Here is a 9,236-nt window from a genome sequence, read left to right as displayed (position 1 = left end):
CGGGTGTAATGTATCATAGAAAAATCAGTGGCTCACAGCTAAGGTTGTCTGTTGTGCCATGCCTCTCAACTTTCTGTTATTTTTTTTTTTTAGAAAAAAAGGTAAATAGATTATTTGACATGTACATTTATGAAGTTTGTAAAATTGCAGGTGCAGGGAGGGGTGGAATGTGTCAGCCTCAAGGTAGTGGTGTTATCCCCATTATCCCCATTCCCAGGCTCTGGCATGTGTTGTCCTGGCTCACTGGTGCTGAGGGGGAGCAAAGGATTTTTTCTTTCTTTGATGGATGATTTGCAACCAACTGTAGGGGCTTGGATTCTGGCAAAATTACAACAATCAGTGCAGATGGGGGAAAAATGTATTTTTGTACCAGCACTTCCAGTTCAGTCTGGACTGTGTGCTGCAGCCTCTGGCCTCCAGCCTCATGGCCTGGAGAAGCAAAACTGAAGCAAACCCTGTGTTTTATCCCTCTGAAGGGGCTTGTCCACACTCTGCAAGATATTTCCAAATTATTTTGAGAGAAATGAAGAGAATGAGCTAAATGTAACACCAAATAGCCTCAAAAGGGGTCAGTATTCTGCTTCAAACATACACAAGCCTACATGGTTGTACTGACCTTCGAAAAAAACAAACACACATGAAAATCAGCTAATCTGAAAAGAAGGCATGATTTTGTTGTTGCCAAAGAGGCTGAAAATGCTGCTTTGCTCAGGTTTATCTCTTCTCCCTCTCCCAGGTCTTGCTCTCGTTTTGTGCTGTCTCCACACCCTGCCGGTGGGAGCATCGCACCTGCAATCTGGAGATAACCTTTGTGCCTCCAGCTGTGTCTGCCCATCCAGCCCGGGGGATCTTCCCCCCTGTTTCTTGCTTTAGCATTCAGGCTCCCCGCTGTCTGTGCTGGCATGACCCGAGCACGCCTGGGGGCGTGGAGACTCCCACAGATTAAACAGCGTGTTTTGAGCCCGTGTTAAACACACCTCATTATATGTCTCCATTTTCTGGGGATGTGCTTGTCTGACAGACAAAGACGTGCACCTCATCCCACGGAGCTCTGTTGTAATCTCAGTGGGTTTTGTACAGAGCTTGTGAGGCTCGGGGTGGGGGGCTTTGAGCAGCTCTGAGGCTGTGTTTGCTCCCCCCTGGGAGGGCTCCCACCTCCACACGGGGTGCAGAGCTGCAGAGCCCTTCCCAGCACAGCAACTCAGCTCTGCGGGCAGTGAGAGGTGAACAAAACACCCCCGAGCAAGGGGGTGGGAGATGAAAAGGAACTTTGATGAAAAAAAGGAAAGGGCAGGGAAGGGAAGGGAATAGGGTGTAGCATGATATCACTAGAATATGCTTGAAGCTCCTGGAAGAAAAGTGGGAGAGTGGAAGTTGCTGGTTTGAAGGAGATGCTGATGGATGGGGACAGTGAAAGTGCTGGTGGCAGCCCTGTCACTGCCTGGCCACAGCCACAGTGTAGAGCAGTTAGGGTTGGGAGCATGTCATGGTCCATCAACCAACCCAGTCAGAGACTCATAGGGTGGTTTGGATGGGAAGGACCTTGAAAATCATCTCAGATCTCCTTGCCAGGGACACCTTCCACTAGATCAGGTTGCTCCAAGCCCTGCCCAACCTGGCCTTGGACACTTCCAGGGATGGGGCAGCCACAGTCTCCCCTCCTCCTGATTTTGAAGGATCTTCCACAGCTCAGAAGGTCCAGGAGCTTTCACCTGGTGTCTGAGAGCTGTCACCTGGTAAGGAAGAGCTGGAGGTGGGACAATAGGGAGGGGTGGTGCCCACTGCCTGTGGGTGTTCCCCAGCAGGGCTTTGCGGCTGCAGAGGAGCCCTGATAGGAAGAAATGAGTTTCAGCTGTCATGTGGCTGCGGGATAAGAGGGACCCAGGTGTACTGCAGGAGGTTCTGAGTAGCTGAAGCCATGCTTTTTGTTCTCTATGATAAAGCAGGGGCCTTTTGTTCCTCCCACCAGAGTAGTGGCTGGGTTTGGCCTTGTGCTCCACTGCCCTGAGTGACGTGGCTAAGCTGTCAGCGAGCTCTTGGGATGTCACAGCCTACCCTTGATGGGAGAGGTCCTCTGTCAGGTATCTTCTATTTGTTCTCTTTGACTACCATAATTCCAGACTTGTTACCTGCCCTCTGCTTCCATCCATTTTGGGGAGTGAACTTGTATTGGTGCATAATAGACCTATCTACTTGTCTGTGCTTGTGCTATGGGTCTGGAGCTCTGAGAACACACCTAGAAATGGCATCTAAAAATAATGAGATTAATGATCCTCACCAAAAGTCGGACTTCTGTTTTCCTAGAAAGTAGGATAGAAACAGTAAGGAGGACTCTTTTCCAGTGGGCATGAGTGCTTGTTTCTAGCTAACCAAGAGTGAGCTGTAAACCAGCCAGGAGACAGTTTGCCACAGTCTCAATTGTGGGGAAATTCCACCTTTTTGGTCAATCTAGTTCTTGGAACACAGGAGAGCAGTGGCTCTGAGGCTCTGAAGGATGCTGGCCTATGATACCTGGTGATGCTCAAGGAAGCATGTCTCTGGGAGGAGGTGTCTGCCTTGTCCTGACAGACCTGCTGTCTTTCCCTGCCTGGCTGGGGAAAGCAGAAGGATTTTTCCTGCTTTCCTCTTTTGGATTTGCCAGGTCTCCTTTTCCTGCTGTGCACAAGGCAATCTGGATAGGCTTCCTTCCATAACTCCAGTTCACTTGCCCAAGTTCTTGTTGGTGTCTCACATTGTCTAGAAATCTGTTATTTACCAGGAACATGGAGATTTATGCAGGACAATGTCAGAGTCTGTGTAATAAATTTACCAACAGGTTTTTTTTTTTTTACATTACCAGCAACTTGTAACCCCTGTAAAATCAGTAATGATTTAGCTGTAAATAGTTTGCTGTAGCGTCCTTCAGACAAGAAATGAGCAAATGACATTGGAGGCTGGCAAAGTGAAATGAGGATTCATTCCTTTTCCCAGAATGGGGCTTACTTGTGGACAAATTGGCGCAAGACCCAAAGATATTAAATGGGCAAAGCAGGCTTTGGAAATTAATCATTTCCTATTAATGAGGAAGGTCCTGCACTCCTGCGTGCCTGCAGGGAGGATGTGTGCCAGCCCCTGAAAATGTCTGGGGTCACCCATGGTGTGTAGAGAGCATCTTGTGTGCAGGCCACTGGCTCTTTCCCCAAGTTCCATTGCTTTCCTGGCTGTTGTTTCTTTCCAGCGGTAGCTGCCAGTGCAGAGCCCCAGTGCTGCCGGCTGCTGACCTCCAGAGGTTGGTGGGGGAAAATCTCGGCCACCTGCGTACCCCGAGGGGACTCAGGGTGTTGGTCCCCGCCCGGGCAGCTGCAAAAGGGGATGTATGGTCCCAGCCCTGGCTGATGAATAAGTGGGGAGAGGAGATGGCTGGTGTGGGTGAAGCCTTGAGCAGCTCACCTCACTCGGGTGCTCCTCGAGTTTGTACCAAAGCCCATTCCCCAGCCTGAGGGATCCACTCAGATCCATGGCTGGACCTGGGCACTGAGGCTCAGGTTTGGGGATCTCGCGGTGTGCTGAGGCTGTAGGAGTGGGGACAGACCGTCCCGGTAACCTGTGCTCGGCTATGGAGCTTGAGACCCACCTCACATGCTGCTCTGTGACATGGCCCTGCTGAGCTGCTTCTGCCTCGGTCCGTGCCCTGGAGCCAGGCATGTGCAGCCTGGAAAGGGGGTTGGGATGAACACGGGAGAAACGCCTGCAGAGAGGCAGCATATGTGTTCAGGCTTCATTAGGACAATTTCCTCTGTAATTGAAGCGCTGCCTTGCTGCTGTATTGCCTATTCCTGGTGAGGACTGTCACTGTCCCCAGCTGGCTGCAGCCACCCCAAGTGCAAAGCTGGCAGAGAGCTGGAGAGCACAGGATGCTGCTCAGGTGGGGATTGTCCTTATGCCCACAATGAAACAGTCTGGTCACAAATGATGGTCTTGCACAAACTGTTGTAACACGTAACAGTTAATTTTCAGAATTACCTCTAAATAAGTTTCAAGTTTTGGCTGCAAGTTCTCTTTCAGTTTCCTTTGATGTCCTTATTGGCTTTTTAAAAATAGGAATACAGGTAACAATTAAAAGCCTTTTTTTTTATTGTTGTTGCACATGCTGATCAAGAGTCTTTGCAGGTTTTGATCAAAAAGGTCTGATTTTGGTAAAAAAAAAGCTATTGCTGTGTTTCTTCTTCCCCCACCTGTATCACCCCCTCTGTTCTCCTCCTGCTTCCACTTAGACAAAAAGAAATAACATTTCCACAGGCTCAGTCAGCATCAAAGAGTCACTTATTTAAAGGGAGGAAGAATATTGTGATGTTTCATTGCCTGTTTTGGATTCTGTGAAGGAATTTCATCCCCTCCCAGTTGCCACGTCTCTGGCATCCCTCCCAGATCCGAGCTCTCTAGAGGACGGAGGCAGAATTATCTCTGAGCTTTGCAGCTGCCAGATGTTAACTGATGAAACAGCAGCCTCGCTGCTTCCCTCTTCACTCTGGGTAAACCTCTGCCTGCCTGCACTGTTTGAAATGCGAAACTCCCTCAAATCCCCTCTTGAAGGGTTCTTGATGTCTCCTGCCAATCAAGCCTGGCGAGGACTCCCTTTATCCCTCTTCCAGCAGCCTGCTATAGGAATAGTACTTGTGTGTGGCTCTGTGGAGTGCCAGGACATCCTGAGCTGTGGTGTGGAGGGGTGGGAGCTGAGGCTGGGGCACTTATCCTATCCCTGGAAGTTATCTGTTCTCCTTCCTGTCAGAAAAGAGTCTTCCTCCCTCCCTGGATGGAGATTCATGGAACAGAGCTAGGGATGTGCAGGTCACTGGCAGGCTTATCACTAAATTGTTGAGGCTGGAAAACACCTCCATGATCCTCAAGTCCAAGCTGTGATGGATCCCCACCTCATCACCCAGCCCAGAGCTCTGAGTGCCACATCCAGGAGTTCCTTGCACACCTGCAGGGATGGGGACTCCAAACCTCCCTGGGCAGCCCCTTCCAATGTCTGACCACCCTTACAATGAAGAAATTCCTCCTGATGTCCAGCCTGAGCCTTCTGTGGCACAGCTTGAGGCCATTTCCTCTAGTCCTGTCCCTTGTTCCCTGGGAGTAGAGCCTGGCTCCACCCTGCTGAGTTGTAGAGAGTGAGAAGATTCCCCCTGAACCTCCTTTTCACCAGGCTGAGCCTCCTCAACTGCTCCTCATATGACTGTGAGGCCCTGCCTGAGCAGGATGATGTGCATGATGGGAGTCAGGACTGGGCATCTTGGGTCTTGGCAGCTGATCCCTTGGGAGTGACTGTGGGAAGGGCTGCCTGGATATTTCCAGCTGCCCTGGGGTACCTGTGATCCCTGTTCAGAGGGACTCAGGGGCACTGCTGGGGCAGTTCTAATGTGTCCCTGGGCTATCAAAGCAGTGGCTTGGTAAAGACATGGTTGGGAGGCAGGTTTCTCTTGCAAGCAGTGAAATGATCAGGGCAGAACTTGCTGTGTGAGGTTTGGTGTGTGCAGAGGCCAGGGGGTGCAGCAGGTCCTTCTGGCCTTCACCTCCTGTGTCTGTGAGACTGATGATCAATACAGCAGGGAGGCTGCAATGCCTGCAGAGACATTCACTGGCTTGGGTGTGTGACTAGCAGGTTTAGGGCTGAGAATATTCCTGGTTTTGTTCCTTTTACCTGGGAAAAACTGCTGTTAGTACCCTGGTGATGCCAGCAGTACCAGACACCTGTGTGCTCTGTGCAAGAGTGCAGGACACATGCTCTTGCCCTTGAGTGCAATCATCCATGTAATTACCCAGTGAGAGATAGGATCGGGGGAAAAATCATATTATCCTTATGATAGTGTTCATGGGACCATTGATCAAGGTGATAATTGGAAATTCATCACGATAAAGCAGGAAAAAATGGCAAGTTTCCTGTGCGTGAGGTGAGCACCTGATCCAAGCCAGCTTTTCACACTCTGTGTGATTTCAGTAGGAAAATATTTGAATGGGACCCTAAAGCAGCAGATATGGAGTGGGCTGGACCACTCTCCCTCCTCCCTCCTTCTTTGGATGGACTTGCACCTTAAAAACTTCCCATCCTTTGTGTGCTTCCAGACATGGGAACACAGCTCAGACTGCAACAAACCAAATGCTGTGATAAAGTGAAACTCTTGTGGCAGGTTCCCCTCCCTGCTTTTTTTTTTTTTTAAAGCTTCCAAAGATAAATTGCATTTTGCTTCAAGATAATGAAATTTCCTTGGAGGAGCGACATATTTTTCTGTAGCTTTTGCATTTGGAACACGAGGAGAGTTTTTATTTTAAATCTCCATTGAAAGTGTTTGTCTGTCTATATTTTGCTTTCTTCCTTGTGAATGTTCTGACTTCACAGAGCTAGCAGGGACCCGGAGATGGAGTGTTTCTGTCACTTATTATAGCTTGCCTTGGCATAAAATTTAATCTTTGGATTTTTTTTTCCCTCCTAAAGAAATGAAAGTTGAAGCCAGATTAGAAACAGATAAAAAGATGTCATCCATCCTCAGACAAAGGAGTTTTTTGTTTTTCTCTTTCGCATTTGCCTTTGTTAATCCTCTGCCTTCAAGGGGAACAAAGATCCTTCCACCTGGAGATCCTAGGAAGAAAGGGAAAAAGAGGAGGAAGTTGCATGGCTGATCTGTGCTTGTGCTGTCCCGTGGCTGGTGGGTCTGCTGGGACTTGCAAGTGCCCTGAAAAACCTAGTTAAGAGGAAAATCCAGGTAGCAGAAATTGCAGCATCTATGAATCAAAGTGAATTCTTTTGCTCCTGAAGGAACTTGCTGATCTTTATCTGTCTTTGCTGTCCATTGCTAGAGGAGCAGACACCTCCTCTGCCTCCTTCCTTGGAGGGGAGGATGTGATGTGTCCATCCTGTTACATGGTGCCTGGTGTCACACCAGAGCTGCCTGCACACTGCTCCCACCAGTGATTAATATGTTCTCAGGCACTGAGAGGCTTGAGGCACTTGGCACTTGACTGTCTCCTCTTTTGGAACTTAATAAACAGAATATTCTGCCAGCAGAACCTGCAATTTATCTTTCCGTACTGTGCGAGGAGTTACTCCGTGGCCCGGCTCAGGCTGCGTCTCTTGCCCAGGGAATTAATAGACTCTTCCATACCCCAGCTCCCTCAGTTCTCACTCTGGTTGCCAAATTAACCTTCATCTCACCTACTTTTTCTTCACGTCTCGCTTCAATTTAGTCCTCAAATTGTTCACATGACAAAGGAGTTGTCCTTCCTACAGCTTCTTCTGTTCTGATAAGACACCTGAATTTTCTGTGAATGCCTGGAGAGACAATAACTTCTCTCCCTCCCTCTCTCCCTTCAGCTTCCTGATGGTATTTAAGCCCAGAAGTCTCCCTGAGGTTATTTCCCCTGGGAGAACAATAAGCAGTTTGGGCAGCACTGTGCCAAGAGCTGAGTTGTGCCTTGAATACACTGAACATTTAATGCTGCTAATTAATGTTATTACATCATATTACATTTATTTGGACTCGCAGGAAGGGGTTCAACTGTGCAAGAGGTGCTGCAGGGGCTGCATGCTGTTTTGCCCTTGTTACCTGTCTCACCTGGCTCTTGTTCTGTGGTGCACAGCAGACAAGTCTGGAATGCTGGAATATTGAAGGGATGTATGTGCCTCTCTTATCAAGGAGAGGATTTACCAGCTCCTCAGGCTTTGACTCTTGGGAGGATGCTGTAGGTGCAGGCTTTTCCTCTACAATTAATGCACAGGCAAGCTGCTGGGAGCAGCCTGTGCTGCCTTGGCAGGATTAGGGATGCAGGAGCAGCGCTCCTGCGCTGTGTGAAAAGCTTCCTGCCCTCTCTAAAGGCCTGGCCTCGGCTTGGAAAATAAACCAGCAGTGTCACAACTGCTTTAGCTCTGTGCTTGTCCTGGGGAGGCTCCTGTGTCCTCTGCCAGCTCTGCTGCTTCGTGAGGTTGATGCAGGAGAGCTTTGTTTGACCTTTATCCTGCTCCGAGTCGCTCTGACGTTAGCGAGCAGCTCGCAGGATTCTCCTGCCACCAAGGGTACCATCCCAGTGAGCTCCCAGTCTGAGCTGCATGGTAGCTGTGGTGCAGGGCAGGAGCCTCGGTCACCCTCCACCTCCTGTCACAGGAGATGTCAGACTCTCAGAGCGTGGGCTTGCTGCTTCCCAGGTCGAAGAATTTGGGGTGACCCCTCCAGAGCCTCCCTTGTAGCATGGTTGCTGCCACCAGATGCACAGGGAGGGCCTGGTGGGATCCATGTTTGTGGTTCAGCTGTCCTGTCACAGGCAGTGTGCTGGGGATGAATAGGGACTGGTGCGGGCTGTGACCCCTCTGCTCTCAAAGCTGGTTACAAGGGATTTTTGAGAAGGAGATCTGTGCTGTGCCATATGATAACTCTTGATGCTTCCTTTCACTGGGATCCCAGATCTTCATCCTCCATAAAGGCTTTGGCATCGCCTGAAGCAGCATCTGAGAACAAAGGCAAAGCTGTTAATTAAGACAGAGCTAATTCTGGCAGCCGACTGCCACCATCTCAATGCGCTGCGGGCTGTGAGCACAGAGGGACCGGCCGTGCACCCCAGGCACAGCAGCACCCAAAACCTTCCCCTGGGGGGGCTGCTCCTGCTCTGAGCAGGTCTGTGCCCCATGTCCTTCCCACACAGGGGCCTGGTGGGCACAGCTGGAGGTGGCTGGTAGCCCACAGGGTGGTTTTGCCTTCCATGGGGTGCTTGCCTCCCACACGTGGCTGGCTCAGAACAAAAATAGAGCAAAAATTGCCCCAAACCCCATCAGGCTTTAATGCCCTTGATGTGTCCTCCAAGGGGACATGGGTGGACATTGTCTCTGGGGCAGTTGGTGACAATCCCCCTGGGTGTGCAGGGAGGAGTGGCCCTGTGACAGGATGCTGCCACCTCCCCACTTCCACCCCCAGATGGTATAGGGCTTTTTTGGAGACGTGTCTTCCAGGAGAAGCAAAGCCTTGCTGTTGGGAGACTCGGAGCAAGGCTGACAGAACAGAAAACATTTTGAACAAACACAGCTGGCTTTCACCCAGCGCAGCCAACTCTTTGGCCAGCTGAAAAGAAATCACAAGAATATTGATGTATTATTCTTTCTTTCTTTTTTTTTTTTTTTTTCACCCTACAGAAATTTTCAGGCTTTTTTTGGTCAAATGTTAGTTTCTGAATGCAAGGTTTTCAGCTAATAACTATTGTTTGGGAGGAAACCC

The sequence above is a fragment of the Catharus ustulatus genome, chromosome 10, assembly GCF_009819885.2.
Source record: "Catharus ustulatus isolate bCatUst1 chromosome 10, bCatUst1.pri.v2, whole genome shotgun sequence".
NCBI lineage: Eukaryota > Metazoa > Chordata > Aves > Passeriformes > Turdidae > Catharus > Catharus ustulatus.
This window is presented reverse-complemented; position numbering follows the sequence as displayed.